This window comes from Mesoplodon bidens, assembly GCF_964165515.1.
Source record: "Mesoplodon bidens genome assembly, chromosome: 5".
Taxonomy (NCBI): Eukaryota; Metazoa; Chordata; class Mammalia; order Artiodactyla; family Ziphiidae; genus Mesoplodon; species Mesoplodon bidens.
Window position 1 is genome coordinate 131,862,888 of NC_138161.1, and position 13,238 is coordinate 131,876,125.

A 13,238-nucleotide genomic window follows, 5' to 3' on the forward strand; every position below is an offset into this window, starting at 1 on the left:
ACATTATGAGGATTCCCTTGTATATTATTTGTTGTTTATCGCTTGCTCCTTTTAATATTTTTTCTTTTTAATTAATTTTTGATAGTGTGAATAATATGTGTCTTGGTGTGTTTCTCCTTGGGTTTATCATGTTTGGCACTCTCTGTGCTTTCTGGACTTGATTGACTATTTCCTTTCCCATATTAGGGAAGTTTTCAACTATAATCTCTTCAAATATTTTCTCAGCCCATTTCTTTTTGTCTTCTTCTTCTGAAACCCCTGTAATTCGAATGGTGTTGCATTTAATGTCCCAGAGGTCTGTAAGACTGTCCTCAATTCTTTTCATTCTTTTTTCTTTATTCTGCTCTACAGTAATTATTTCTACTATCTTATCTTCCAGGTCACGTATCTGTTCTTCTGCCTCAATTATTCTGCTATGGATTCCTTCTAGAGAATTTTTAATTTCATTTATTGTGTTGTTCGTCATTGTTTGTTTGCTCTTTAGTTCTTCTAGGTCCTTGTTAAACGTTTCTTGTATTTTCTCCGTTCTATTTCCAAGATTTTAGATCATCTTTACTATCATTACTCTGAAATCTTTTTCAGGTAGACTTCCTATTTCCTCTTCATTTGTTTGGTCTGGTAGGTTTTTACCTTGCTCCTTCATCTGCTGTTTGTTTCTCTGTCTTCTCATTTCCCTTAACTTACTGTGTTTGAGGTCTCCTTTTCATAGGCTACAGGTTCATAGTTCCTGTTGTTTTTGGTGTCTGCCCCCAGTGGCTAAGGTTAGTTCAGTGGGTTGTGTTGGCTTCCTGGTGGAGGGGACTAGTGCCTGTGTTCTGGTGGATGATGCTGGATCTTGTCTTTCTGGTGGGCAGGACTGTGTCTGGTCGTGTGTTTTGGGGTCTCTGTGACCTTTTTATGATTTTAGGCAGCCTCTCTGCTAATGGGTCAGGTTGTGTTCCTGTCTTGCTAGTTGTTTGGCATAGGGTGTCCAGCACTGTAGCTTGCTGGTCCTTGAGTGAAGCTGGGTGTTGGTGTTGAGATGGAGATCTCTGGGGGAGCTTTTGCTGTTTGATATTACATGGAGCTGGGAGGTCTCTGGTGGACCAGTGTCCTGAGCTCAGATCTCCCACCTCTGAGGCGCAGGTCTGACACCCGCCCGGAGCACCAAGACCGTGTCAGCCACATGACTCAGAAGAAAAGGGAGAGAAAGAGAGAGAGAAAGAGAGAGAGAGAGAGAGAGGGAGAGAGAGAGGGAGAGAGGGGGGAGAGAGAGAGAGAGAGGAAATAAAATTGTTAAAATAATTTTTTAAATTATTAAAATATAGAAAATTAAAAAGTAATAAAAAAAAGGAAAAAGAAAGAAAGAAAGAAGAGAGCAATCAAACCCAAAGAGAAATCCACCTATGATAAGAAGTGCTAAAATGTATATTTAGAAAAAAGAAAATGGGCAGACAGAACCCTAGGACAAATGGTAAAAGCAAAGCTATACAGACAAAATCACACAAAGAAGCATACACATACACATTCACAAAAAGAGAAAAAGGAAAAAAATATATATATCTATATATTTAAAAAGGAAGAGAGCAACCAAATCAATAAACAAATCTACCAATGATAATAAACTCTAAATACTAAACTAAAATAAACCAGAAACCAGTCAGTCGCATACAACAAACCCCAAGTCTACAGTTGCTCCCAAAGTCCACTGCCTCAATTTTGGGATGATTCATTGTCTATACAGATGCAGGGTACATCAAGTTGATTGTGGAGATTTAATCCGCTGCTCCTGAGGCTACTGGGAGAAATTTCCCTTTCTCTTCTTTGTTTGCACAGCTCCTGTGGTTCAGTTTTGGATTTGCCCCCGCCTCTGCATGTTGGTAGCCTGAGCACATTTGTTCTTCACTCTGACAGGACGGGGTTAAAGTAGCAGCTGTTTGGGGGGCTCTGGCTCATTCAGGCTGGTGGAGGGAGGGGTACAGATGCGGGTGAGCCTGTGGCAGCAGAGGCCAGCGTGACGTTGCAGCAGTCTGAGGCGTACCGTGCGTTCTCCCGGGGAAGTTGTCCCTGGATCACGGGACCCTGGCAGTGGTGGACTGCACAGGCTCCTGGGAGGTGAGGTGTGGATAGTGACCTGTGCTTGCACACAGGCTTTTTGGTAGCGGCAGCAGCAGCCTTAGCATCTCATGCCCATCTCTGGGGTCCCTGCTGATAGCCACAGCTAGCGACTGTCTCTGGAGCTTGTTTAGGTGGTGCTCTGAATCCCCTCTCCTTGCGCACCCTGAAACATGGTCTCTTTCCCCTTAGGCAGGTCCAGACTTTTTCCCAGACTCCCTCCCGGCCAGCTGTGGCGCAGTTGTCCCCTTCGGCTGTGTTCACACAGCCAGCCCCAGTCCTCTCCCTGGGATCTGACCTCCGAAGCCCGAGCCTCAGCTCCCAGCCCCCGTCTGTCCCGGCGGCCGAGCAGACAAGCCTCTCGGGCTGGTGAGTGCCGGTCGGCACCGATCCTCTGTGCGGGAATCTCTCCGCTTTGCCCTCTACACCCCTGTTGCTGCGCTCTCCTCCGTGGCTCCGAAGCTTCCCGCCTCCGTCACCCACAGTCTCCGCCCGCGAAGGGGCTTCTAGCGTGTGGAAACCTTTCCTCCTTCACAGCTCCCTCCCACTGGTGCAGGTCCCATTCCTATTCTTTTGTCTCTGTTTTTCCTGTTTTTTTTGCCCTATCCAGGTACGTGGGGAGTTTCTTGCCTTTAGGGAAGTCTGAGGTCTTCTACCAGCTTTCAGTAGGTGTTCTTTAGGAGTTGTTCCACATGTAGATGTATTTCTGATGTATTTGTGGAGAGGAAGGTGATCTTCATGTCTTACTCCTCCACCATCTTGAAGGTTTCTGCTTTAAAGTTTAGATTTAAGAAAGCTGGTTCTCTTAAAACCCTCAGATGTCTTACATTAGGCAGTTTGTGTGTCCGCATCATTCATGTAAATGGGAAGAGCCCCAAACAGAGCACTAATGATAGTTAAAATAAAACTGTTTTGAACATAATAAAAAGCATAAGTACTCCATTCCTTTGGAAATGAAATGACATTGTAGATAAGACAAAAAATTTAATTCTAAACTTTCCCTTTAGTGGGTTAGGAACTTAACTCCCCCAATTTGGCTACATTAGACTTTACTCCTAAGTTATGAGATTAAGGGATAGCATACGGTTTTTTTAAATAATAAAAACAGATTTTCAAAATTTTCTACCTGTCAATTTGTGACAGAGATTTTTAATAAAAGTGTATTACATGTGTGTAATGCAGTGTCTAAAGCACTTCAGTAATGCCCATTAAACTCAATAAACTGCAAAATTTATATATGACTATGATAACCCATAGAATTTTTACCTTAGTTATTAAAGATTGTACAATATTTATATTTAAGAAGTCTTTGGAAATCTTAAGTAATATTTTAGAAAACATATAAGGGAATTTGTATGCTTTATTTTATTCTGACTAGCAACAAATGAGTAGTAATTTGATAAATATATTTTCTTCTTGGGCTGATTGTAGAAACATGTTTCAGAGGTTCTGTTACTCTCATTATGCTTCTCTTAGCTTCAATAGAGTATTGAATCCATGTTCTGTTGCCTCTTTGCAGAATAAATTATTAGTTTTAATGAAACAAAATATTCATAATTCATCTAATTCATTTAATGATCATTCAAGAATTTGGTGTTTCTATTGCCTTCTAACACAGTGTAAAAGACATGTTCCATTTACCATTAGAATTGATTTGACAAATATCAACTTATTTTCAAAATATCTAAATGGATCAGCCTTAAAAATTTAATCAGAAATTAGTGACTAAATTGTCAGTCAGTCTATACATAATCCAGGCAATATACTGCCACTTTCTAAGTTTTTCAGATTTGTTCTTTTCGGTCTTCACATTGACACTCATAATCACAGAAGCCTCATTCCATAAAGGAGGGCAAACAGCAAAGCTTATTTGGAGGTTTGTGTGTGTACAGGAGGGGCAGAAGGGGGGTGTGGGGCTTGCTGCTGAGTGTCCACTATGCACTGAGCATGCTAAGTGATTACAGAGGTCTCATTTTTTTTTTTTTTTTTTTTTTTTTTGCGGTAGGCGGGCCTCTCACTGTTGTGGCCTCTCCCCCTGCAGAGCACAGGCTCCGGACGCGCAGGCTCAGCAGCCATGGCTCACGGGCCCAGCCGCTCCGCGGCATGTGGGATCCTCCCAGACCGGGGCACGAACCCGTGTCCCCTGCATCGGCAGGCGGACTCTCAACCACTGCGCCACCAGGGAAGCCCAGAGGTCTCATTTTTGAGATGTGAACTTGTATGTTTGGAAAGCATATGACACCTTGACTGTTGTAGCTCATATGTAGTTTTTCAGCTCTGACTGCTGGTTTCCTTATTGCTGCTCATAGTAAAATGATAGAGTAGGAAGCCATGGGGACTTTCTTATAGATCATTGGATTTAGTTATAGGATCTTGGAGATGTTAGGGATTTTAGAGCTCATATAATCCAATTCCCTAATTTTATGGAGGAGGAAACTGGAACGCAGGATGGTTAAGCAACTTTCTCAAGGTACCACAGTCACTAAGTTGTGAGCTTATCATAGTTCTGGACCATTTTCATGCATTCCAAGTGTTATTTCTGTGGAGTGTGGATGGGCTTTCTTAGATCTAGGATCTTTGGATTAGATGGATTCCCTTATTTTATTTTATTTGTAGACATCCACCTTTGCTTTCATGCCATCTTGTTCCATTTCCTTTGGTGACATCTGGATCTTAGCAAGTATCTTGCTGTATCTAGCTGTTATTTCCTAACAGTTCCAAAGTATCTAACTATGTTGGGATTGGGTATTCTGAGAAAGCAAACCAGAAATTTGACATTATGGGGCTCGAGTGAAAGTAAATTAGGACTTATCACAATGTATACCAGGAAGCTCAGCCACAAAATTGATGGAAAACCTAAGCCTGAACACACACTTCTTCCCATGTGTTTCATGATGCATTCTTTTGTGCCTGCATTACCTGTTAAATCTTTATAACCATTTTTTATAGAAGAGCTAGAAGAATGAAAAGTTTATGAAAGGATCAAAGCATTTGTTCCTCAAATCCCGTGACACTGGTGAATCTATTCATAGAAACATGTATCTTTCAGAGAAAAAGAAGTCACCCAGTATCCAGTCGAGTCAGTGAAACATTCATTAATTTTGTGTGTGTGTGTGAGATAAGTTATTATTTCCACAAACCCATACTTTCTTTGGACTGGTGATGGGATATTACTCAATAAGCTACCTTGAATTCATCGTGAAAGTAATTTCTCCTGGATAATTTAACAACTATTTTGCAATTCTTACTTAATAACTACAAATATTGAAGATATCTTAAGATAGCTGTATAAGATATTTGTTACAATTAATGAAAACAACCTTACTGGCTTCCAGCTTTCATCTTCATAAAGCTCTTTTCTCAGGGATAGTCTCAGGCCTGTTTGTGCCATTATGGGGTTATGTGTTTCCACCTTTATATTACATAAAAAGAGGGCTGCCCTCTGAAGTGTGTATGGGTATACTCAGAGCTGGTTTTGGTTGACACAAATTAACTAGAATTGTAAATTATTACATAACTGTTCCATTCTTCACTGGGAGCTGTAGTTAAAATGCTGGCACTGGCTAATTAATAGGCTCAATTTTGCCTTGTCAGTGTGGCTAGTCCATAAAGGATTTGATGCTTTCTTTCCTGACACAAACAAAAACAGCTTTGGAACTGTTAGGAAATAACAGCAGCTTTTGAAGGCTAATCATTACAAGTTTTTGTCCTGTGGTTGTAATTGTTGCCTGAATTCTGCTTCAATCAGGGAAAAATATGCTTAAGTGCCAGTAAAAGTTTTATGCTGCTATGAAATTTTGCAATTTATGGCTTTGTACAGATCAGCCTGTGTTACTAAGCAACATCATATATGTCGTTCACTCAAATTATTCCTTAATCCCCGGCATTGCTACAAATTCTGGCTAAAAAAGACAAAAAAACTATAAGCTCTTGTAACATAGGGTTAAATCTGATGACAAAAGTGAAATGGAAGTTGTGATGCTAAAAAAAGGAGCAGTATTTTTAAAAGTACACTGGATGGAAAACGATAAGAATATTTAGAGCTGTTTTCACCTCAGGAAAAAAAAAAGTAGTTCCAAATGGATTTAATGATCATGTAGTTCTCTGATTGGCCATTAAGTGGGCCAGGTTTTTGGCACTTAAGCAATCATATTTGTGATGCTGGTTTTCATTAAGAAGTACACTGTAGGATAGTCAATGACCAGGGAAGTACGGTATTGCTGTTTGCTTGCTGTGCATCCATATGCGTTTGAGAGAATATAAAACTCTGAAAGAGATATAATGGTTCTCTCCCTCCATCTTTAAACAGACTGTCAGCCTCAGATTGTGCATGGCTACACAGACTGAGTCTTAGAATCTACACAAAGTCTGAGCATTGTCATCTAACAGGCAAGAAATTGCAACTTGTTCCTCAAAGCAGTACCAGATTAAGTGGCAAGGAAAGAGCCATAGACACTTCCGAGATGTTTGCTGACTCAGATGTTTGATGTTTGAGGACTCAGAAGCTGCTGTGGGAGCAGCTTGTCGTAACCTTGGCGTGTGGTTTGGAAGTGCTTTCTGGTTTGAATGCTTTTAGTCTTTCAAATTTCTGTTATTATTGTTCTCAAGCAGCCTAAAGGATATTTCATAGTGACCATGTCAGAAGTAACAAAAATTAAGTTTCGAGCAGAAGCTCCCCAAATTTCATTTTAGTACAACATTTATTTATTTATTATTTATTTATTTATTTTAGATGTTGGGGGTAGGAGTTTATTACTGAATTTATTTATTTTTGCTGTGCCGGGTCTTCGTTTCTGTGCGAGGGCTTTCTCTAGTTGTGGCAAGTGGGGGCCACTCTTCATCGCGGTGTGTGGGCCTCTCACTATCGCGGCCTCTCTTGTTGCAGAGCACAGGCTCCAGACGCGCAGGCTCAGTACTTGTGGCTCACGGGCCTAGTTGCTCTGTGACATGTGGGATCCTCCCAGACCAGGGCTCGAACCCGTGTCCCCTGCATTAGCAGGCAGATTCTCAACCACTGCACCACCAGGGAAGCCCCTAGTACAAGTTTTATATATAGGAAATGCTTCCTGGGTGAGAGCATGTGGCTTACATATCTAGGAAGTAGGAGATTTGAGTTCCGACTCTGGCTGAACTCTGACTCTTGTACTGGATCCTGACTTTAATGTTTGAGAAGCACTGCTTTGGGTTTCTCCCTGAGACAGGCCCTTTGCTTTGTGGGTTCAGTGTCTGAGGAGCTAGGAGTCATGACCCTGGGCGCATGTGGAAGTTGTCACTATGAAGAACGAACAAGAACAAGCTGCTACTGAACTGGGTTCCACTTATTAGAGCCGCTTCTGCGTGGAACTAGGTTTCTTTTTACTAATTACCTGCAAACCTACCTTCCCCTTCTCTCCTTTCCCAGATTCCCTGGGGGTGACTTGTCATTTCTTCTAATTGCCTTTTTCTATTCTCAGGATTGACCTATGGTGTGATTTTAAGAGTCCTAGAAACATCTTCTGCTCCAAAGTTCTCTCCCCTCTGTCTGATATTTAAGAGTTGGAATTCTACTTCTGAAGTTCCACTCCTTGTGAGCCATTGTCCTGTGTTAAAGCAAAAAAGCCTCTGGGAGGGCTAGGCTCACCTTCCAGGGCTGTGGTGTCATTGTCCTTAAAATGAGGAGGTTACAGAAGATCATATCCAACAAGTTTTCCTTTCCTATAATTGATAACATATGAAACTTTGTTAGTCTTTCTGATGGAACTGAAACGTGCCTTGATAAGGGGCAGGGGAAGAAAAATTTATAAAAGTAAGGTATTTGGTAACTAAGAGATTAGTCAAGAAGGTTATGAAAAGAACATATAGTTCAAGGGAACAGAAATTAATCTCTTTTTTTGTGAAAGTTATGAAGTACTTTATTGCCATCGTTATTTTACAGTCCTTTGTACAAGATCTAAGTAAATCAGTGTTATTTTCATCATTTTACAAATGCAGAGACAGTGGAGAGGCTATTTCTATTAATAGACTCCAAAATAGAGTCCAGTATTTGCTAAAGGTAATGCACGCCATGGTGAAACAGCATAGAACTGGGAATCAGAAGATTTATTTGGAGTCTAAACTCTGCTATTGCCTGCTTATATGATTTGAGACCTAACCTATTGAGTTTCTGTTTCTTTCTCTGCAAAATGAGGCAGCTGGATTGGAAACCTCAACCATTCCATCTAGCTATAGCAACAGTGATTCCTGTACAAGGGACATTTATTTAATTCTGTTTAACCAGCATTAAGCACTTGCTGAATGTCAGGCAACAGCACTTCGGGCCCTGAGAGGAGAGCCATGGTCACAGCAATAGCAGGCACTACTAAACTTCTGACTCAAGAAATGACTAAGACCTTTAGTCCACTGTTTGTGCTGTTGTTTTGGCAACCTTCCTCTGTCAAAAATTAATCTCTAACTTCAGTAAATTAATCACCCCCCCAGGATTTTTAAAAATGTGAGATTATATTAACAATATCACTAATTTTTATGCCTGCATGTGGTAAATGGAGAAAATGATTACCTCGAATGTGTACTTCTAGGTATTAGTTACATAATGATTTATATTTTAAAATAAAGATGATATTGTTTAAGATTTTTTAAATAACTGTGGAATATGGGAACTTCTTAAAAACTAAGCCCAATGATATGTTAAATGGATATAAGGGGAAAAAAGGTTGAAAAGGTGGTACCACTTAAAAATTTATTGAGGGGGCTTCCCTGGTGGCGCAGTGGTTGAGAGTCCGCCTGCCGATGCAAGGGACACGGGTTCGTGCCCCGGTCCGGGAAGATCCCACATGCTGCGGAGCGGCTGGGCCCGTGAGCCATGGCCGCTGAGCCTGCGCGTCCGGAGCCTGTGCTCCACAACGGGAGAGGCCACAGCAGTGAGAGGCCCGCGTACCACAAAAAAAAAAAAAAAAAATTATTGAAAGAAGTCCATGAGTGTGTCTTCTTGAGTGGATGTCCACATAAATCACGGGGACCCTTCCATATACAAAGCAGTGGGTAATCCCTGGCAAGTAGGAACATCAGGAAGTGATGTATCAGAATGGCAGAAAAACGTGAGGATTGATGGAGCATGAATCCTGAATAAATAAAATTATGGGATCCTCCATTCCATGATGAGAAATTTTTCTGTTTTCCACCAATAGGACTGATACTACTACTACTATTTGAGGACCATTGGACTGTCAGTAACTGGGTGAACAATTCTTTATCTTAGTGGTGTGTGCTGGAATTTCTCTAAGGACATATTCTGACAGTCTGCTTTGGGGAGAAGGTGAGTCTCTGTCTCGGGCATGGTTGCTATTCAGCACTGGGGAGCTAATGAAATGAATGACTAGGTTGTTTTATGTGAGAAAATAAGAGAAACTGGATTTGCTTCCCCCAACGGAGGTGGTGATAAAGGAGCAAAGAGTGCAGAGAAGGAAGGGGCTGATGTGTGAGATAGGGTGAAGGTGGGGACTGCATGGGGTCTAGGGAGAAACGTGCAGAGTGATGGAGGCTTTTTTGATTCAAGGGTATCCCTCAGTGCTTATAGATGTGTGTGTGTGTGTGTGTGTGTGTGTGTGTGTGTATAAGTAATTGTAGCTGTTTCACCTCTATATCCCATGGAACAGGGACATCCTACAGTCTGTGTAGAATAGGGAGATGATGTCTAAAGTGAACTGGGGGAAGCAGATGGTTATAATTAGACCATGGGACTATAAACTTCTCAGGCTTTGGCAGAAATTTCTGAACACCTTGGACTTTCTCAGGGAGTCTGAGTCAATCTCATCTCAGATTTTAATGGACCTAGAGGCTCCATTGACATCACAAGTACATCACTACTTCTGTCAAGTACACCACTGGCTGACTCTCGTATCACAGTGCTGGATACCCTCACATCATCACCTTCATTGAATTGTCATGCTCTTGGCTTTTACAGAAGAACATTACAAGAACAACGATGTGAGAATCAGACCTAAATGAAACATGTTGCTTAACAGGGATCTATTAGGTTGCTCTACATCTCCACAATTCTTTGTGAGAAACTCCGTCAGGAATTCAGTGTCAAGAAGACTCTGCGCCATTTGGGAACCTGGTCTGTTGTTGCTTTGATAAAAGTTGCTGGAGATGTTGTGATGTTCATCCCAAGAAGGTCAGAACTCAATATTCTCCTCAGTCACAACTACTCTGTTAACCTGCATTATCAGTGGTTTTGCTTCTTCCTTCCTGCAGTCTTTATTTCTGTTTTAAAGTGTTCTTCAATGGAAGCCGCTCAAATCCTCTATGGAGATACTTAGAGCAAAAATAAAGGAGACCTTTGATTTTGTTCAATCAACATTTCCGTTAGAATCACAGGAACTGCTAGAAATACTATAGAGTGTCCTGGTGGAGCTGCCAGCTGCACCGCCATGCCTGAGTGTTTCATTTCTGCATTTAGTGTCTTCTCTGAGGATTAGCTGCTCGGGGGAACCCACACCTTCATTTTGTTCTCCATGGCAGTGGGGGTGTAACCATTTGGCTTTACGTCATGCTACCAGCTGTCTTCGTTGCTAACATTCATGAGTGAATTTAAAATATACAGCTTGTTGTACAATTCTGGTAGATTTGCCTATTTACACCCCCCCCTCCCAAATGACACTGCTCTTTCTAATGCAATTTTCCATGAAATATATTATTTGGATGAAGTTCACATGCAGTGACATTTGAGAAGGTGACTGGGAGCACAGAAAAGAGAGGGGGGAAAAGGCACTTTATGGGTAATAAAAATCAGGAGACCAGCGCTTTCTTATTTACCACCATACATGGCAGCTAATTCACACTGCTTAAAAGGCGCTTCTCCCTTCCTTCTGGACCCCAGAGATTCTCAGCTTTGACCCTAATGACATGTTGAACTAGAAAGTTTTTTGCTGTGTGGGACTGTTCTGTGCATTATAGGATGGTTAGCAGCTTCCCTGGTCTCTACCCACTGGGTGGCAGTAGCACTTTCCTCCCCCAGGTTGTGACACTCAAAACTGTCCCCAGACATCGCATATCATTCCCAGTTGAGAATCACTGGTCTACCTCTATGCCCAGCTTTCCTATGCTACATTACTACTCTCTTCATTACTACCTTTTTTTTTGGTATTTACAAGTTCTGTCTATTTATTTATTGAAGTATGGTTGATTTACAATATTATAGTAGTTTCAGATATACAGCATAGTGATTCAGTATTTCTATAGATTATATGCCATTAAAAGTTATTACAAAATAATGGCTATAATTCCCTGTACTGTACAATATATTCTTGTTGCTTATCTATTTTACAGTTTGTTTCTCTTAATTCTATATGCCTATATTGCCCCTCCTCCTTCCCTCTTCCCACTGGTAGGTAACCCCTAGTTTGTTTTCTATCTCTGTGAGTCTGTTTCTTTTTTGCTATATACATTCATTTGTTTTATTTTTTTAGATTCCACAAATAAGTGATATCATACAGTATTGGTCTTTTTTTGTCTGACATTTCACTAAGCTTAATATTCTCTAGGTCCATCCATGCTGCTTTAATTGGCAGAATTTCATTCTTTTTTGTGGCTGAGTAATAGTCCATTGTGTGTGTGTGTGTGTGTGCGCACGTGTGTGTGTATGCACACATATGTACACACACCATATCTTCTTTATCCATTCCACTATTGATGGACACTTAGGTTGCTTCCATGGCTTGACTATTGTAAATAATGCTGTTATGAACACTGGAATGCATGTATCTTTTTGAATTACTGTTTTCATTTTTTCCAGATATATACCCAGGAGTGGAATTGCTGGGTCATATGGTAGTTCTAGTTTCAGTTTCTTGAGGACCCTGCATAATGTTTCCCATAGTGGCTGCACCAATTTACATTCCCACCAACAGTGTACAAGGGTTTCCTTTTCTCCACATCCTTGCCAGCATTTGTTATTTAAAGATTTTTTGATGATGGCCATTCTGACTGGTGTGAGGTGATACCTCATTGTAGTTTTGATTTGCATTTCTCTAATGATTAGTGATGTTGAGCATCTTTTTATGTGCCTGTTGGCCATCTGTATGTCTTCTTTGGAAAAATGTCTATTCAGGTCTTCTGCCCAGTTTTTGATTTTTTTTTTATATTGAGTTGTTTGAGCTGTTTATATATTTTAGATATTAACCCCTTGTCGATCAATTCATTTGCAAATATTTTCTTCCATTCAGTTGGTTGTCTTTTTGGTTTTTTGATGGTTTCCTTTGCTGTGCAAAAGTTTTTAAGTTTAATTAGGTCCCACTTGTTTATTTTTGCTTTTCTTTATTTTGTCTTAGGGGGTAGATCTAAAAAGTGTTGCTACGATTTATGTCAGATGGTGTCCTGCTTGTGTTGTCTTCTAGGTGTTTTATGGTTTCAGGTCTTACATTTAGGTCATTAACCAATTTTGAGTTTATTTTGTATGAGGTATGAGGAAATGTTCTAATTTAATTCTTTTACACATAGCTGTCCAGTTTTCCCAGCACCACTTATTGCAGAGACTATCTTTTTTCCATCGTATATTCTTACCTCCTTCATGACATATTATTGACCATAGGTGAGTGGGTTCATTCCTGGGCTCTTTATTCTGTTCCATTGATCTTTGTGTCTGTTTATGTGCCAGTACTCTGCTATTTTGATTACTGTAGCTTTGTAGTATAGTCTGAAGATAGGGATTTTGATACCTCCAGCTTTTGTTCTTTTTTCTCAAGATTGCTTTGGCAATTAAGGGTCTTTTGAAGGCCCATATAAATTTTAGGATTATTTGTTCTAGTTTTGTAAAAGATGTCATGGGTATTTTGATAGGGATTACATTAAGTCTATAGATTGCTTTAGGTAGTATGGGCATTTTAACAATATTAATTCTTCCAATCCAAGAGCCTGGGATATCTTTCCATTTCTTTGAATTGTCTTCAGTCTCCTTTATCAGTGTTTTATAGTTCTCAGTGTATAGATCTTTCACCTTCTTGGTTAGGTTTCTTTCTAAGTATTTTAATTTTTTTGATGTGATTTTAAATGGGATTTTTTTTTTTACCTTCTCTTGCGGATATTTCATTGTTAGTGTAAAGAAAAGCAGCAGATTTCTGTGTATTAATCTTGTATCCTGCTATCTTTCTGAATTCATTTACTAGTTC